The sequence below is a fragment of the Amblyomma americanum genome, chromosome 2 (genome assembly GCF_052857255.1).
Source record: "Amblyomma americanum isolate KBUSLIRL-KWMA chromosome 2, ASM5285725v1, whole genome shotgun sequence".
Classification (NCBI taxonomy): domain Eukaryota; kingdom Metazoa; phylum Arthropoda; class Arachnida; order Ixodida; family Ixodidae; genus Amblyomma; species Amblyomma americanum.
The window spans coordinates 44,345,023-44,362,643 of NC_135498.1; the positions used below are offsets into that span (position 1 = coordinate 44,345,023).

The following is a 17,621-nucleotide window of genomic DNA, read 5'->3' on the forward strand; positions in this document are numbered from 1 at the left end:
GAATGAGCCATATGTCATAAGCATTCTTATGGTTTCAACAGCAATGTGCGTCGTGAATGGGTGGTCCTGTGCTAAGTATATAGTTTGCGCTGTCGACGCATTCCGAGGCAAACCATACAGATCTTGAAATTCTGCGCTAGGTTGGCACAAATTTCGCTCACGTTATTTCTGCATGCATGATATAGCTGGCAAGTTGTGCTCGCAAAAGCGAGACGAAGCTTAACGGAAAGGCGCTAGACGCTATGCACATCAATTTTCTGACAACAACGGTTAAACTGGGAAAGCAATTTCTCTCTGTGTGAAAAAACGACTCTGAACATCGCCTCTATTGCGCTTTACAGAAATAAAAGTGCATTGTTAGACAAAATGTGGTGATACAAGTGTTTGGCCGCCCTTTTTTATTTGGTGTCTCACCCGCATCCGCTGTGAATAAACAACCCAAAAGACGCGGGTTCGATCCCGGCCGCGGCGGTAGAATTTCGATGGAGGCGAAAGTCTGAAGGTCCGTGTGCTGTGCGGTGTCAGTACACGTTAATGAGCCCAAATTGCTCGAGAGTTCCGGAGCCCTTCACTACAGCGTCCCTCATAGCCTGAGTCACTTTGGGATGTTGAACCCCCATCAACCAAACATACTTATTTTGCCCTCCTTTCACTGTGGACCACTGATGTTGTTGTCCTGCTGATAATTCAATGATTTTAACAGCTGATAGGAGATCGCGATATAGCCGTCGTGCTCTGGGACCTCCTTTTGGATATTCGTATATGTACAGTATTTGCAATCAGATCAACTTGTTTTTCTTCTCTTATTTTTATTCCCTTCTTTCTTTTTTTCTTTGTGCTACCTCTTCGCCGCGTTCGCGGCTGCGTCTTCTTTCCTGTTTTCGCCATTAGCTTGTCGCTGCTCGGGGGCGCTTCTGCTTCGGACAATATTGCTATATTCCCGCCTATAGGAGCATCTGTCGCACAGCTTTTTTGAATAATCCCATCCCAAGTCTCATCAAGGCCACGATCAAGCTTAATGAGCATTTGCCCAATGATTACAAGTTATTGAAAAGCTGTTACCAACTCCGGCGTGGTCTAGTGGCTAGGATACCTCGCTCACACCCAGGAGGCCCGGGTTCGATTCCCGGCGTCGGAATACGTATAAGGTCTCATGGTGTAATTGGTCAGCACTCTGGACTCTGAATCCAGCGATCCGAGTTCGAGTCTCGGTGAGACCTTGTTTTTCTTTTTTGCTTCCTGCAGTGGCACTTTTTCCTTTCCTCTAGGTGCCTTCAAAAAATGCACCGCGCTACCGCCAGAAAAAGCTCCTTGAGATATTCTCACTGCATTAGAATGCCGACGTTGGCTAGATAACGCAAAGTTCGTTCGTTGTTTATTAAGCATGAAACGCTTTTATCTGCCACAACCGAAAAAAGGATATTCCCTGGCCGAAGTTGATGGTGTAGCCAAAAATTTCGCCCAAAACGTATCCATACATGAACAAAAAAAAACGGTTCGACCCTGACCGCGGCGGCTGCATTTTTATGGAGGCAAAACGCTAAGGCGCCCGTGTGCTGTGCGATGTCAGTGCACGTTAGAGATCCCCAGGTGGTCGAAATTATTCCGGAGCCTTTCACTACGGCACCTCGTTCTTCCTCTCTTCTTTCACTCCCTCCTTTATCCCTTCCCTTACGGCGCGGTTCAGGTGTCCAGCGATGTATGAGACTGATACTGCGTCATTTCCTTTCCCCCAAAAAAACAATTATTATTAAACTGAAGTATACATCTTTCGCAATATGCCGAATGGCGTCACTTGCCCAAAAGTGGCCGGGTCGCGCAGAATGAGCCATATGTCATAAGCATTCTCATGGTTTCAAGAGCAACGTGCGTCGCGAATGGGTGGTCCTGAGCTAAGTCTATAGTTTGCGCTGTCGACGCATTCCGAGGCAAACCATACAGATCCCGAAATTCTGTGCTAGGGTATCTCAAATTTGGCTCACGTTATTTCTGCATGCATGATATAGCTGGCAAGTTGTGCTCGCAAAAGCGAGACGAAGCTTAACGTAAATGCGCTAGACGCTATGCACATCAATTTCCTGACAACCACGGCTAAACTAGGAAAGCTAGAGACTACAGCTATTTTTCTGTCTGAAAAAAGAAATGACTCTGCAAGCACCGCCTCTACTTCCCTTTGTAAAAATGAAAGCGCATTTTTAGATAAAATATGGTGATAGAAGTGCTAGGCCGCCATTTTTTATTTGTTCTCGCCCGCATGTACGGCATCGACTTTTCGCCCTCGGCCTTATTTTTCTATATTTTCACCACCGTCCGCTGTGAATAATCATCCACTATGGCACCTCTTTCTCTCTTGCTTCTTACTCTCTCACCTTCCTTCCTTGCCACATGGCTCGGTCGAGGTGTCGACCGAAACTGTGAGACAGTTGCGCAAATTTCAGTTAGTCAAAATCCAAGGGCTGTGAATAAGCATTTGCAAGTTGTGCATGTCTCGTTTCCCTTCCTAGTGCGCTGATTTTTTTGTGTGTGTTTGTGTGCTTGGTATTTTTCTTAAACCGTGCACCAACTAGCCCCTCAGTGGGTATTAAGAGACAAGCGACTTCCACAGCCGCAGCACATGTTGAATACGCCGACGCGCTCCCAAGACTTTCCAGCGTTAAGCTTCAGCAACTGGGAAATCTAAAGCGGAAACTACTCTATGAAGCTCAGCTCATGAATTATGTCCGCGCAGCACCACGTGAATTTCATGAAGACACTGGCCCAAGGAAAACTCTAACAGCCATCTTTTTCTGAAACGCGTCGCGCCTACAACACTTGCCTGTTTGCGAAAGAAACGGTGTCCCGTCCGAAGAGCCGGCTGAGAGACCTCCGTTCCCGCTTTCGCCGAACCGAGCTGTGTTCGCACAGCGGAGATGCTGATAAGAAAGAAAAAAAAAGACGCGCGTCTGGCGTCTGCGCCGATTGCCGCGGAACACGCCTTATCGCGGTCGTATACACATAATGCCTTCCCCAGTTGGCAGCGGGCTCGCGTTCTTCGTTCGCTGCCCAGCCGGCCGACGTGCTGGAACACCAGTGATAGCGGAGATCTGCCTGAACAAAGTTGCCGAGATAGATATATAAATTGCCGCCTTGAACCCTCTGGCAGATATACGAAACATGACGTGGAGACACAGAAAAAAAGGAAAGAAACATAGATTCATCCATACAAAACCCGACCAGGGGTCGTATTTTTTTTACGGTTCTGTTCATGATTTTACTTCTCCATCATTCATGTGCCCACAACCTGTGCCATCAGTACCGACGGCTAGCGATAAGCGTTGTCAATCAGCCGCTCCTGTATCTAGTGGGTCTTGTATGTTCAGTCTTGGGCAGAAGTCTTCAAACGACATGATTTGCTTCTGAGCCACATAGTGGGGTACTTCAAACCTCCCTTAGGGTACCAAGGCTTGAAAAAAAGGGGGCTTGGAACGAGCTTGAAAAGTGGGGGCGATAGTTCACGTAGCTCACCCGACAGTGCCTTGAAGCTTGAATGCATGAAGTGTTCTACTCTGTGACTGAAAATGAGTGCAAGTGGCCCGTACACTTTTGACCAAGGCCGCACGTATATTATCCTTGACAGAGACGAGGAAAAGCGAAGGAACGCTAAGGCACACATGGTGAAATTGAAAACTGTTTTTTGGGGAAAGGAAATGGCGCAGTATGTCTCATATATCGTTGGACACCTGAACCGCACCGTAAGGGAAGGGATAAAGGAGGGAGTGAGAGAAGAAAGGAAGAAAGAGGTGCCGTAGTGGAGGGCTCCGAAATAATTTTCGACCACCTGGGGATCTTTAACGTGCACTGACATCGCAGAGCACACGGGCGCCTTAGCGTTTCGCCTCCATCGAAACGCATGCCGCCGCGGTCGGGTTCGAACCCGGGAACTCCGGATCAGTAGTCGAGCGCCCTAACCACTGAGCCACCGAGGCGGAAAGTCCTGTTTTGAGTCGTCGCGGCAATGAGCGGCGAGGTTCCAACAAGTTGGAAATTTTCTCTGCGACGCTGGTGACGCGCAGCTCAATCGGTCAGTCGCTTGCATGTGGACCCTCCTTTGTCTGCGGAGCTGCGCCAGCGAATGCAAACTTCACATCATGACATAGCGTGTTATACAAACTGTTAGCAATGAAGTGTATGCCCTGTGCAACTAGCTCTGTGTAGTGCGCGCACATTTGCGGTTCCCAACGGACCTCATTCCCTGCCCCTAATTCCCCCTTAGTCCCGCTCATAAGCTTCAACACCCCCCCCCCCCCCCCCCGGACAAATTCATTCATTCATTCATTCAATCATTCATTGCCTGGAGTACGCCAAACCACACCTGGCATTAAGCATGAATTGGTTACAAGCATTATTGCGTGCAACGCAGACGATAAGAGGAGGATGCAGTAGCGCCATTAGGTTGATAAGCGACCGACAGCCTGTGCAGGCTTGCGCTGTAAAATATAGCGCCTTGACAATTGAGTGGCGTTGTCGCCATAACCCTGACCAAATGACAGCAATTCGCGCACTGAACCGACAGGAACGGGGTAGCTCCTGATTAATTCAAATGTTTCGAAATAGCTGTAGTCGACGCAATTAATAACTAATCTAGCAGCTGCTTGTCTAACCAGGTACAACTGCGCACCAGCTGCAGAAAGCAGACCAGTTATATTCTTGGCCTACTGATGACAGCTACGCAGTACAAACTGCGCGGATGTATTCGTCACCGAACTATGAGTGCCAGAATATGTTTTATTTCTTGCTTAAAATACAGAATGATATATACTAAACAGAAGGATGAGCCGTAGTCGAAGACTGCGCTGGGACTTTCTGTGTTAGTAAATCATGTTAATAAGACCTTTACTACACACAGCTGCAACGAAAAGTTTAATGCGGATTAGCTCAGCTAATTCAGGATATAGAAAGCGAAAGATGTCGGTGTTGACAATGTTCTAGACGGTGATGGCTTTGAGGAAATGAAGGGTGCATAACTGGCTCCCTGGATATGTGGACGCCTCATTCATGATTTGATACATGTGGCGGTGGTGAGAGAGAGATGTGAACTGAATGCATTAGCTCTGACAGCGTTGTGGCTGAAAAACGGCACTGCAGCAATAGCTAGGCCATAGTTTTCATTTCGTGATCAATCTCTTGCGATCAACCATTAAAACTGCATGCCACCTCCCAGGGCGGCAGGGAGGGCGCGCTGCCTATGCAGTGTGCGGAACGCAATCAAAGCAGGCTTTTGCAGTTGGACACCAACGCCACGTACATGAAAGTGAGAATGACATCTCCACTGACCCACGGAGCCGGTAGTGCGCCTTTCCTTTCGTGAAAATGAAAGGCCTTTGCGAAGTTGTCAGCGCCAATGAACTCTGAACGCCGTCGGCACACTTGTTTTGTTTGGTTTTTGAGGAAAGGAAATGGCACAGTAACCGTCTCGCATATCTCGGTGGACACCCGAACCGCGCCGTAAAGGAAGGGAAATAATAATAATTGGTTTTGCGGGAAAGGAAATGGCGCATTATATGTCTCATATATCGGCGGACACCTGAACCGCGCCGTAAGGGAAGGGATAAAGGAGGGAGTGAAAGAAGAAAGGAAGAAAGAGGTGCCGCAGTGGAGGGCTCCGGAATAATTTCGACCACCTGGGGATCTTTAAAGTGCACTGACATCACACAGCACACGGGCGCCTTAGCGCCTTAGGCGCCTTGCCGGGCGCTGTACGTTGAAGCACGAGCTCGAGACGTTGCTGGCAAACGCGCAGTCCGATAAGATCCGCAGTCAGAGCCCACACATTTCTTAATAAAGTACTCATTGTAACCCTCCCATGATGTAAATAAGCACAATGCGCTGCATTCATCATTCATTGAATTAAATAGTTCGCGCACCACTGACAAGCGTCGCGTTATCGCACGAGGTGGGCTGCGCACCAAGAACGACGACGTCGAGAAATAAAGTGCTATGTATTTCGATTTACACAAAAAAAAAATTAATGCCTCCGCGGTGGCTCAGTGGTTATGGCGCACGGTTGGTGACCCGAAAGACGCGGGTTCGATCTCGGCCGCGGCGGTCGAATTTCAGATGAAGGCGATATTGTAGAGGCCCGTGCACTGTGCGAGTTCAGTGCTCGTTAGAACCCCAGGTGGTCCGAAATTTCAGGACTCCTTCACGGTGTTCTAGTTCTTGCGATTCAAGGAAGAATGAAAAGGAAAGTGCACGGGGCTGTCTACTGTCTCAAGCTGAGCCACAATCGCTGACACGTGCAGACAGTAGAAGAGTTGAGAGATGTGAGAGGAAAGATTTAAAGAAAGGACGCTCGTCGCAATAACCGCGCCATCTGAAAAGATGACGGTTTAGCAACAGATACCCCGGTGACAAGGAGCCCTCGCCACAAGTGTTAGGAGCCCCTGGTTCCCAGCCCCGTAAGGCCAGGAAGACACGTCTCCCGCCCCCCTTCACTGCGGCGTCCCTCATGGCCTGAGTCGCTTAGGGATGTTAAACCCCCATAAACCAAACCAAAGAAAAAATGACTTGCCGATAGCCGAGTTTCTCACATTACGTAGCAAGAGTACACGTTTTAAATTTTTGTTTATTTTGGTTGGGAAATTTATGCTACTTATCAATACGTTATCATTAAAAGGGCAAGCGGAAATGGCGACCGCCGTGAGGAGTGACGAGGTGTGAGTCTTGTGACGTCACCACAACCTGCCCATAGGATTGTGAGCAAAATTCCCACCGTGGCAGGAAATTGAAAATTGGTTTTGGGGGAAAGGAAATGGCGCAGCATGTCTGGCATCTCGGCTGGCACCTGAACCGCCCCGTAAGGGAAGGGATAAATGAGGGAGTGAAAGAAGAAAGGAATAGGTGCCGTAGTGAAGGGCTCCGGTAATTTCGACCACTTGGGGATGTTTAACGTACACTGACATCGCACAGCACACGGGCGCCTTTGCGTTTCGTGGCAGGTGGCAGTTGAATGATTTCTCGCGGGAGGTTGCGCACTTAACCGCTGCACCACAGCATTAGGAGTGGTATGAAGACTCCGAGCGACCTACGAATATATAATGACCAATCCTGTATAGATGGACATTACCTACGACATTGTCAGCAGCAACAGAAACTGCTAATGCATTCGAACGATCCGCAGAAGATCACTTTATAGTTTTGTTGTTGATGTTGTTCTTAAATCTTCCCAGTAATGGCGGATCTGAATTCTAACCCTGCGTTGTCACTATCACACACCCTTCCCCCTCCACCGTGAATATTGTTGCATTTGGGTTGCAAGCCCCAAAGGTAGCGTTGGCCTGGCGGCCTGGGGCAAAGCAGGAAACATCCGAAGGTCCCGGCAAAGGATGAGTCGACTGGCAACAGAACAACTTGTTTATTCTGGCATCGCAAAAGAGCAGCCGGTCAGGGCGACCACGTTACTCGCAGGAAGAAATCGAAGGCTCTCGTTGGCGTCCGGGGCAGCCCCCTTTATACCCACGGAGTCGAGGGCAAGAGGGAACGGCTTGGGAAGAGTCATCCGATACGGCGACGCTTGAACATGTTCAGGCGTGACGGGCGCGTCCGCCAGGCCGGCGCCGGTCAGACCTCCTCGCCTCCCAGTTGAGGAGCTCCTCTCCCCGGCTGCCGCGCTTTGACAAGCGTGGGCAAAACAAGCACACACACACACGCACGCACGACGACACGTGGCACTGAAACATGCCTGGACGCGCTTGGCGGGAGGCGTTGCGGCAGCGATGAACGAAGCCGCGGCGTCCGTTGCATCCGCGCCGGCTATACCGCGCGTCGTAGGTAGGCGAGACGTAACAGACCGCCCCGCCGGGAGAAGGAGATCCCGATGGTCAGGGGACTGCATCCGCTGTCCAGAGGGATGTCGCTCGATGATGCTCATAATCGAAACCGGTGGTCCCTCGACGTTGCTTGAGCGCAGCGCACAGAGAAGGCCTCGTTCTCAGGTTCAGGTTCATACAGGGCACTGCAAAGTGACTTCGGGAGAGTTGCCATTTTTGTGCTCGTTCCCAGCAAGCGTTAGAACTACGCCGAAACGCAACCGCTCAGTCAGCAAGCACGAGACAACCCTCACTAAGCTCTGCCAGGCTCTTTCCCCTTTTATACTACTGCCTAGTTCCTTACAGTAGTCAAGCAGCACTCAGAACGCGTCCACAAATTGGAAAATTGCACTAGAAAGCACATAATCACTTTGAAACACTAAACAAAAGCAATATGTTAAAAATCCTGCCTCAGGAAGAAAACATCAGTAACCAACAACTTTGAGGCGGATTCCTACGTTAGGGGCTTCGACTTAAGCCATCGGCGTTACCGTTGAGACTCCCCTTTTTGTAACGCACCTCAAAGGAATATTGTTGCAAAGCGAGGCTCCAGCGCAGGAGGCGGCCATTTTTGGGAGATATGGTCTGCAGCCATTGGAGAGGGCAGTGATCCGTCTCAATGATAAACCTCGAGCCGGCTAGGTAGCATGACAATTTCTGAACGGCCCACACGAGACACGCACACTCTTTCTCGGTGGCGCTGTACGCCTGCTCACGACAGGTCAGCTTACGACTAGCATACAGGACGGGGTGTTCCACTTCTCCATTGTCCCTTTGGCACAGTACAACGCCCATGCCTCGCTCACTAGCATCGCACTGAACAACGAACCCTTTGGTATAGTCTGGCGATCGTAGCACAGGCTGGCTTGTTAGGGCGCTCTTTAGGGCGCTAAAAGCTCTCTCCTTTGTCTCGCTCCAGACGACTGTTTGGGGCTCTGTTTTTCTTAGAGCATCCGTCAGGGGAGCCGCGATATCGGAGTACCTGGGGATGTACCTCTGATAGTAGCCGGCGACACCCAAGAACGACCGAATATCGGTCTTCGTGCGCGGTTGCGGGAAGTCTCGCACAGCGGCCACCTTTATTTCAGAGGGGCGGCGACGACCCTGTCCAATCACGTGACCGAGGTAGACAACCTCGGCCTGTGCTAATTGGCACTTGGGAGCCTTGACTGTCAAGCCCGCTTCGCGCAGGCGGGTTAGCACTGCCCGCAAGTGTGCCATATGCTCAGACCAGGATGCGGAGAATATCGCTACGTCGTCTAAATACGGTAAAGCAAATTCTTCCTGTCCCCGCAACACTTTGTCCATGAGGCTTGAAAAGCAGTATGGCGCGTTCTTCAAACCAAAACTCAAAACTTTAGGACGGAATGTTCCCATTGGTGAAATGAACGCCGCATACCTACTAGCCTCTTCTGTAAGTGGAACCTGCCAATAACCCCTGACAAGATCTAGGGTGGAAATAAACTGAGCGCTACTGACTTTCTCAAGGCGCTCCTCGATGTTAGGGATCGGATAAATTTGATCCTTAGTGATAGAATTAAGCCTGCGGTAGTCGACGCAAGGACGAGGTTCCTTGCCCGGTACCTCAACTAAAATCAAAGGGGAGGTATAATCACTCTCACCCGCCTCAATAACACCGAGCTGTAGCATTTTCTTTACCTCAGCCTCCATAATATCGCGCTGGCGGGGTGACACCCGGTACGCCTTGGATCGTACTGGCTCTGGCGAGGTAAGTTCTATATCATGAGTAAGGACAGAAGTCCTACCAGGCCTCTCAGAGAACTGACCTTGAAACTCTTGTAAGAGTTGGTGTAGTTCGGTTTTCTGCTCAGGCGACAGCGGTGCTTTAATGATTAAGTCACTAATGACCTGATCAGTGTCTTCCCTGTTCGTCACTGAGCCTAGTCCCGGAAGCTCGACCGGAAGCTCTTCTAACTTTCCCGTGTCGGGCATTTCCTCTCCAGTACCTGGTGCCTTCAACGCTACAGGCTCAATTTTATCCAGTTCTGACGTGCTAGGAATATCAGCTTGCTGCGCCTCCGACCCTTTTTCATTGTTCGGCAACGTCGGCTCCGCAACTACCGCCTTTGCAGCGAGCTCCCGAACTCTCGGTCTGGTTAAGGCCTGAACGCTAGCCTCACCAAACAAAAGACCCTTCTCGCGCAGGAGGTGATCGGACCTGTTCGAAAAAAGGTACGGGTACTGGGGGGGCAGCCTAGATGACACTACGGCCTCCGTCTCAAGTGCTCCGAAAGGTCCTTCAATAAGCACTCTTGCTACGGGCAGACACACGCTGTGAGCTTCCACGGCTTGCTTGATCCATGCGCACTCGCCCGTGAACATATCGGGTTCTACGTAAGAGGGGTGAACTACATCCATTGTAGCTGCGGAATCACGAAGCACTCGGCACTCTTTCCCGTTCACGAGGAAGTCTCGCATGTAAGGCTCGAGAAGCTTCATGTTCTCGTCAGTGCTACATAATGACAAACACACGACTTCTCTTTTTGTTTCTGGACACTGCGCCGAAAAGTGACCCGGCTTCTGGCACGTATAACACACGCGCGCTTGCCTCGCCTCGAACCGCTTTCTGCGTTCGGCTTCGGCTGCCGCCGTCTCCTTACGTTCGGTCGGAATGCTTTCACTCGCATCCGCACTACGCGTGTCCCCCCTTGCTCTCATGGGTGTGAACTTCGGCCTCTCAGACTTGGAGCCAAATTCACCCTTTTGACCGTCCTTAGCTCCGCGAGCCCGACGCGTCACAAACTCCTCGGCTAGCTCGGCGGCTTTAGCCACTGTACTAACGTCTGGCCTATCCAAGACCCAGTACCGCACGTTCTCAGGTAACCGACTATAAAACTGTTCCAGCCCGAAACACTGCAGAATTTTCTCGTGGTCACCAAACGCTTTCTCTTCTTTGAGCCACTCCTGCATGTTTGACATAAGCCTGTAGGCAAACTCTGTATATGACTCATTTCTGCCTTTTTCATTTTCCCGAAACTTCCGACGGAACGCCTCCGCTGACAGCCTGTACTTTTTTAGCAGACTTGATTTCACTTGGTCGAAATCCTCTGCCTCCTCTCTCTTCAAGCGAGCGACTACGTCGGCCGCCTCGCCGGGTAACAAAGTGAGCAAGCGCTGTGGCCACGTTTCCCGAGAGAACCCCTGCTTCTCGCACGTTCGCTCAAAGTTAACCAGGAACAAACCAATGTCCTCTCCAAGCTTAAACGGCCGCATCAGGTCAGTCATTTTGAACGATACCCGTTCTCCTGCACCGTGTGCCTGACTTCCATTACGAGCGCGTTCCATCTCTACCTCGAGACGCTTCATTTCCAAAGCGTGTTGACGGTCGCGCTCTTCTTTCTCTTTCTCTTTTTGTTCTTTACGTTCTCGCTCCTCTTTCTCTTTTTGTTCTTTACGTTCTCGCTCCTCTTTCTCTTTTTGTTCTTTACGTTCGCGCTCGTCTTTCTCTTTTTGTTCTTTACGTTCGCGCTCGTCTTTCTCTTTTTGTTCTTTACGTTCGCGCTCCTCTTTCTCTTTTTGTTCCCTCTCCTCAATGGTCTCAAGGCATTCCGACAGCTCGTCATCCTCAGCCTCCAACTCAAGAATCGCCCTTAGCAGTTCTGGTTTTCTGAGTTTGTCTGAGACATCAAGACCCAACTCTCTTGCAAGCTCCAGCAATTTCGGTTTGCGCAACGACTTCAAATCCATGGCTGCTCCGAATGCTGCTTTCTCTACTGCCTACTATTGTCTTGCCGCAAACTAACCCGGCAGCAACGACAACCACAATTACCAGCTCTGTTTCTGACACTAACAAAAGCCTGGCAAAACTCAGAAGAAGAAAGTCCCGCACTCACCAAACCTCGCAGCCACGAATTCAGCGCAGTCGTTCCGCTGCAGGCAACCAGTCATCACACAGGGCTCGTTGCACTGCTCCCGGATGGTCGTTGTGCTGCTCAGCATACAGTTGACCGCATATCTTCGCTGCTGGCCTCCGTTGTCGGGATCTCACCGCTGGCAACCAGTTGTTGCATTTGGGTTGCAAGCCCCAAAGGTAGCGTTGGCCTGGCGGCCTGGGGCAAAGCAGGAAACATCCGAAGGTCCCGGCAAAGGATGAGTCGACTGGCAACAGAACAACTTGTTTATTCTGGCATCGCAAAAGAGCAGCCGGTCAGGGCGACCACGTTACTCGCAGGAAGAAATCGAAGGCTCTCGTTGGCGTCCGGGGCAGCCCCCTTTATACCCACGGAGTCGAGGGCAAGAGGGAACGGCTTGGGAAGAGTCATCCGATACGGCGACGCTTGAACATGTTCAGGCGTGACGGGCGCGTCCGCCAGGCCGGCGCCGGTCAGACCTCCTCGCCTCCCAGTTGAGGAGCTCCTCTCCCCGGCTGCCGCGCTTTGACAAGCGTGGGCAAAACAAGCACACACACACACGCACGCACGACGACACGTGGCACTGAAACATGCCTGGACGCGCTTGGCGGGAGGCGTTGCGGCAGCGATGAACGAAGCCGCGGCGTCCGTTGCATCCGCGCCGGCTATACCGCGCGTCGTAGGTAGGCGAGACGTAACAATATGCGTCATTCTTCTAGCGCACGACCGGGTTCGAACCTGGACGCGAAATCCGCGTTAGAATTTCAGATGAAGGCGAAATTCTAGAGGCCCGTGTACTGTACGAGGTCAGTGCACGTTAAAGAACCCCAGGTGGTCGAAATTTCAGGAAACCTTCACTGCGTTGATATTGTTGTTGCGACTGAAGGAAGAATGAAAAGGAAAGTGCACAGGACTGTCCATTGGCGCATTTCGACGGAGGCGAAACGCAAAAGGCGCCCGTGTGCTGTGCGATGTCAGTGCATGTGAAAGATCCCCAGGGCAGGTGGTCGAAATTATTCCGGCGCCCTCCATTACGACACCTTTTTCTCTTTTTCCTCCTTCTACTCCAACCTTCCTCCCTTCTCTCAAGTCATGGTTGAGGTGCCACCGAGAGACGACAGTTACCGTGCCCTTTCATTTCCTAAAAACAACAATTAAAGCAAACCAAACAAAGGCTCACCTCTCTCGGTCTACTACAGGGTGCCTTCCCGCCTTATAGTTGCTTGTGGTCGCGCCGCCTCCGCTCCACCTGACTTGCGATGTCGGTTCGCCGTCAGATATAGACTCGCACTGCACCCCGTGACAGCGTCTCTGGGCTCGCGAAGCCGTCGACCGCTGCCCGCAGTGCAAGCTCCACCGTGCGACCCGCCAACACGCGTGTCGCAATCTCCGAGGTCGGCGCCGTCACTGGTCACAAGACCCCGCCTGAATGCATGCATGGGCTGCCAGGCGGCCGCGCCGCCCTAGAGGAGCTGACTCAGCACCGCTCGAAACTGGATCTCCTCGTTGCTCCGGCGGTAGGTTCCGGCGCTCGCGGAACACAAATAAAACGAGTGAAACGAGCGTCGCAGTTGGCGGCAAGCCGATTACGACCGGAAAGTGTATTGACGAACGTCTCCTCCCCAACTTTTGTGATGTCACTACCTCAGAATTGAGTTCACACCCGCCGCGGTCGCTCGGTGGTTAGCGCGCACGGCCCCTTCTTCCTGCTTAGGAACAATTTCTTTACGCTCTCGAGTCTCTGTTTGATTGTCTTGGTTTCTCTGTGTTTTTGCAGTCGCACCACTATCGTTCTCTTTTTTTTCTCGCACCCATCCCACCTACCTTTAGCGCCTTTAGCATCCCCCCCCCCCCCCCCTCAGACCTGTGGCGCCCTACGTGTCTCTTTTGTTGAAGATATTTGTTTTTTTTTCCCTTTCATCTTTCCTCTTTTTGTCTCTTCGCCCTCTCACTGCCTTCTTAATTTTCTGCAGCACCACTTTCTTGTCATTTTAACGCTTCTTTACGCAGACGTTATTTACCAGGTCTCTTTTTTCCTGCTTGTTCTGCTCCGGTTATATACTATATTATCTTTGTTATTCGCTTCCTGGATCTCTGTTTTGTATTATTCTTTTTCAGTTTTCAGCTGTTGCCTCCCAGCCTTCTGGCACCTACTCACTTTGCATGTGGTTCGCTGTCCCCTCATGTGCGTTTATATATATATATATATATATATATATATATATATATATATATATATATATATATATATATATATATATATATATATATATATATATATATATATATATATATATATATTTATATATATTAGCAGACAAAGTTAAGGAAATGAGGGGCTCGTTTGATAAACTTATGAAGGGAGCCAACAGTCACCGAAACCAAGGTGCATAGGGGAATGTTTAATTTCTTTTAATGTCTAGAGCTGATCTCCCAATGGGATAATAATACTTCTGTTAATCTATCGCTTAAGGAAAGTTACTTATAAAGCAGCAGAAAAAACAACCATGCCGCCGGTGGGATCCGAACCCACGACCTCCGAATATCGCGTCCGGTGCTCTACCAACTGAGCTACGGCGACGGCTGTCCAATCTGCTGCACTCGTGGGTATTTATGTTTATCCCTATCATGCCTAGTTTAATTTCTGCGAGTTTGTGGATCAGCTATCGCATATTAAAATCGGCGCAAGACTACATCATCTCTGTAATATACTATTCGCTTGAGCGGGAAGCGTATGATTGCGGGATACAGCCGGAAAAATCGTTCCCGCGCATTTAATTCGAAACAAATTATTTCGCGCTTCGTCACAGAAGAAAGCAAGCAACCGTGCGAATTTTCATTGCGCTCGGTACTTCTGAGCTGCCTTCAGTCGCAGCTCGAAATGTTTGGTTTCACAGGGCTTGCATTTGTGAGGCCCGCGTTCGCTGGCTCGATCGGTACGATGGCACTGCAGCGTCTCGCTAGTGCCGCACTTATTCCCCAGTCTTTATTGCCAAGGATTGCCTGAGGCCTAAGGGGGGAAGTGGAAGGACAAGGTGAGGTGTAAGGCGCCGGACTCTTTAACGCAGTCCATCGGGCCACTGAGCCTGCGTTTGGCATCGTCACTGGGGCCGTCCAGCTTTCGCATGTCAGAATGTAGAGGGCGTAGCGGGCGCGGAGGCTCACCGTTGCAAACGTTGGCCTTGCCCGGGAACGTCCAGATGAGGTAGTGTCCAATTCGTACACCCCTATTACGGCAGGCACTGTCATTGCCTCCACTCCTGCGGAAGCGGAGGAGGCAGCCGTAGCCTTAGCCACCGCTACTACATCGGCGACCCACATTTTCAGCGACTCAAAGACCGCGGTCCGTAACTTTGCGAAAGGCCGCATCTCCGAACCCGCTTTCCGGTTTCTAAGCCGGTCTCCCGCCCCTACCCGACCTATTCAGCTTCTCTGGGTCCCGGCCCACGCCGGACACCCAGGTAACGAGGCGGCTCATTATTTAGCTCAAGGTTTCGTCAGCCGAGCAGGAGCCGCCGACGCTTGGGGAGACGTTCGAGATCGAATGGTCGCGTATCACGAGATCACTCTACACTACCGTGAGCAACGGCTAACGTATCCCCCTCCGCACAAGTCTCTCACTAAATTGCAGCAGGTGAGGTGGCGACAGCTACAATCCCGCACCTTCCTCTCCCCTGCCCACTTAGCCCTGGTTCACCCGGGACTGTTCACGCCAGTATCCACCCTCTGCGGCTCTCCGAAAGCGGATTTCGCACACATTCTTTATTCTTGCTCTGAGCTCCTTCCACCAGCCGATTGGCAACTCACAGACCTCGAGCGATGGGAGGCTGCGGTGTCCAGTTCTGACCCGGCTGCCCAACGGCAGCTAGTGTACTGGGCTTTGGAAGTCGCTGAGAAGCATCACCTTCCGGCCACGACACGCATCCAAAAGCAATCCCACCTCTAGGACGTAACAGTTAAGGCTTGCTCTACTTTATAAGGTTTTTCACCACCACCACCACCACGTAAATCAACGTTGAAGTCAGCAGTGCAACTGTGGCAGCCGATCCTGTTTCGGAGCGATCGACTCAAGGGTGCTTGGTGTGCACGCTGCACTGGCTCGCTCCTTGTGAGCGAGAGCATGGCCCGGGCGAGGAAATGCTGATGAGATCGAGGGGTAATGTCGGGGACAAGATCTCGCAACCAACCCGGCATCATTATTTGACGGAGTCATAAACAATGATGTGGGTGGGAAAGCAATAAGGGAGCTCTGAGTTGCACAGGCGCACGTCGAGGCGGCGCCGGCGGTCTTCCTCTAGCTGCGCGCCTGCGGCCTCGTGAGAAGTCCGGTTATTTCCCGGTCCCTTGAGCACGATAATCCGGGCGTCCAGTGAATGCGTACCGAGGCCTGGGAGGTATCCTGCAAGTAGTGGCAGGGCTGTTTCATGCGGTGTGCCAGTGAAGTCTCGTAAGTATGGGCACTGAGCGATTGGACTCCTCTTGACTTCCGGCGTAGATGCGGATGGTATAGCACCGTTGGTGTATACTACAGAGGTGAAGGGTCTCGTCCATAGCTGTTGAATCAAGTTCGTGGAAACACCAGTAAGTGCGACCACTGTGGCCTATGGCGTGAAGTCGGAGCCCTCTTGATAGCAGGCGGTAGTAGCAAACATGGTGTCAATGTCGTCGTCGTGGTGGCAGCGTCGATATAAATGCGTAGACGGGTGTGTTGTTCCTGTGTGGCGATTACCTGACGTTCACGGTGGTCCTTGCCAGGCCCTTTCGTGATTTTTTTTTGGAGGGGTCTGGGATCAGTTACCCAGGTTTCTTCCCATGGTGCTGTAAGGCGCGGTCCAATACGGGCAGGTGAAGGTTGGCCTCGTCAGAGATGCCAACAAGAAGGCGTTGTCCGTAAGGTGCACATGTGTGTCGCAGTTTCATGGTTGGACCACTGCGTAGCGATTAGTCCATCCACAGGCAGGAGCGGGACGAATCGGTTAAGTGGGTGCGCGTACGTACGGGTAGGCCGGTTATCCCCGTCAAGGCAGAGTTGTAAAGTGTGCCGATTCTCTTGCTGATTGTAGCAGTCATATCGAAGTTAGCGGCGCTATAGCGGAGCTTAGCGAGCAAGACAGCGACGGCTAGGCGATGAGCGACCTCAGTCCCGGCGCCACCATACTTGTTAGCGAGCCGTTTGGTAGGGGAGAAGTGATGGTTTCAACTGAAGTTTCAACTGTTGGATCCAATTTCAGCCGTACCTGTAGTTGGCTGATGGGAACCAAGTATGCGGAGGTAACCTTCCAGTGTCTGGTTTATGTTTTGCTTGCCGAAGTGAATGATGACGTGCACGCCGCCGGCTGGTGAATAAACGATCAATAGTAGTAGTAGTAGTAGTAGTAGTAAGTGCTTTATTAAAGTGATAATAAAGAAGGAAAAGATTTTTGCTAGCCCGGGCATCTGCCATCGATACTGAAGCACCTCAGCTGGGGCAGCGGAAATAAAGTATAGCAGGCAGAATGGAGAAGTGAAATGAAAGAGGTGAGGGGACAGGAATAGAGGATAGGGGGAGAGGTAATATACACAAAAGCTATTTGCACAATAATAAATATGTACAGGTTGCGTGCGTGATTAGTTCATGATGAAGCAATAAAAGCACACGCGCACAACACTAAGCTCGCTACAGCTGGAGTGGGGCGTCCAGCTGTCAATCGTCCAAGGTATAGCGCTCGCGGAGCGTTCGGTCACTTGAACGATCAAGATCCTTTTCAGGAGATGGGCGCATGCTTGTAGAGTGAAGCTTGTTGTGGAGATGTCTAGTGCCGTTTTGGTTGGAAGAGTGCAGCATCGTTTTATCTTTCCCCGATAGGACTCAAGAAGAAAGACACTACACTCCTCCACCAAACCACTTGGTTTCGGGTGCTTC

General features: G+C 51.1%; 1 protein-coding gene and 1 non-coding gene across 2 annotated transcripts in view; one reads left to right on the top strand and one right to left on the bottom strand.

Annotated features, from left to right (window-relative positions):
- The window catches only part of LOC144118528 (nucleoside hydrolase-like), a 50,214-nt gene extending 37,145 nt beyond the window's left edge, over positions 1-13,069 (bottom strand). The window contains exon 1 of the mRNA XM_077651446.1: positions 12,900-13,069. The gene's annotated coding sequence lies outside the window, so the exon portion shown is untranslated. The remainder of the gene's footprint in view (positions 1-12,899) is intronic.
- TRNAQ-CUG (transfer RNA glutamine (anticodon CUG)) lies at positions 1,148-1,220 on the top strand. The gene has a single exon. It is a non-coding gene; the product is annotated as a tRNA-Gln (tRNA).
- Positions 13,070-17,621: the final 4,552 nt, after the last annotated feature.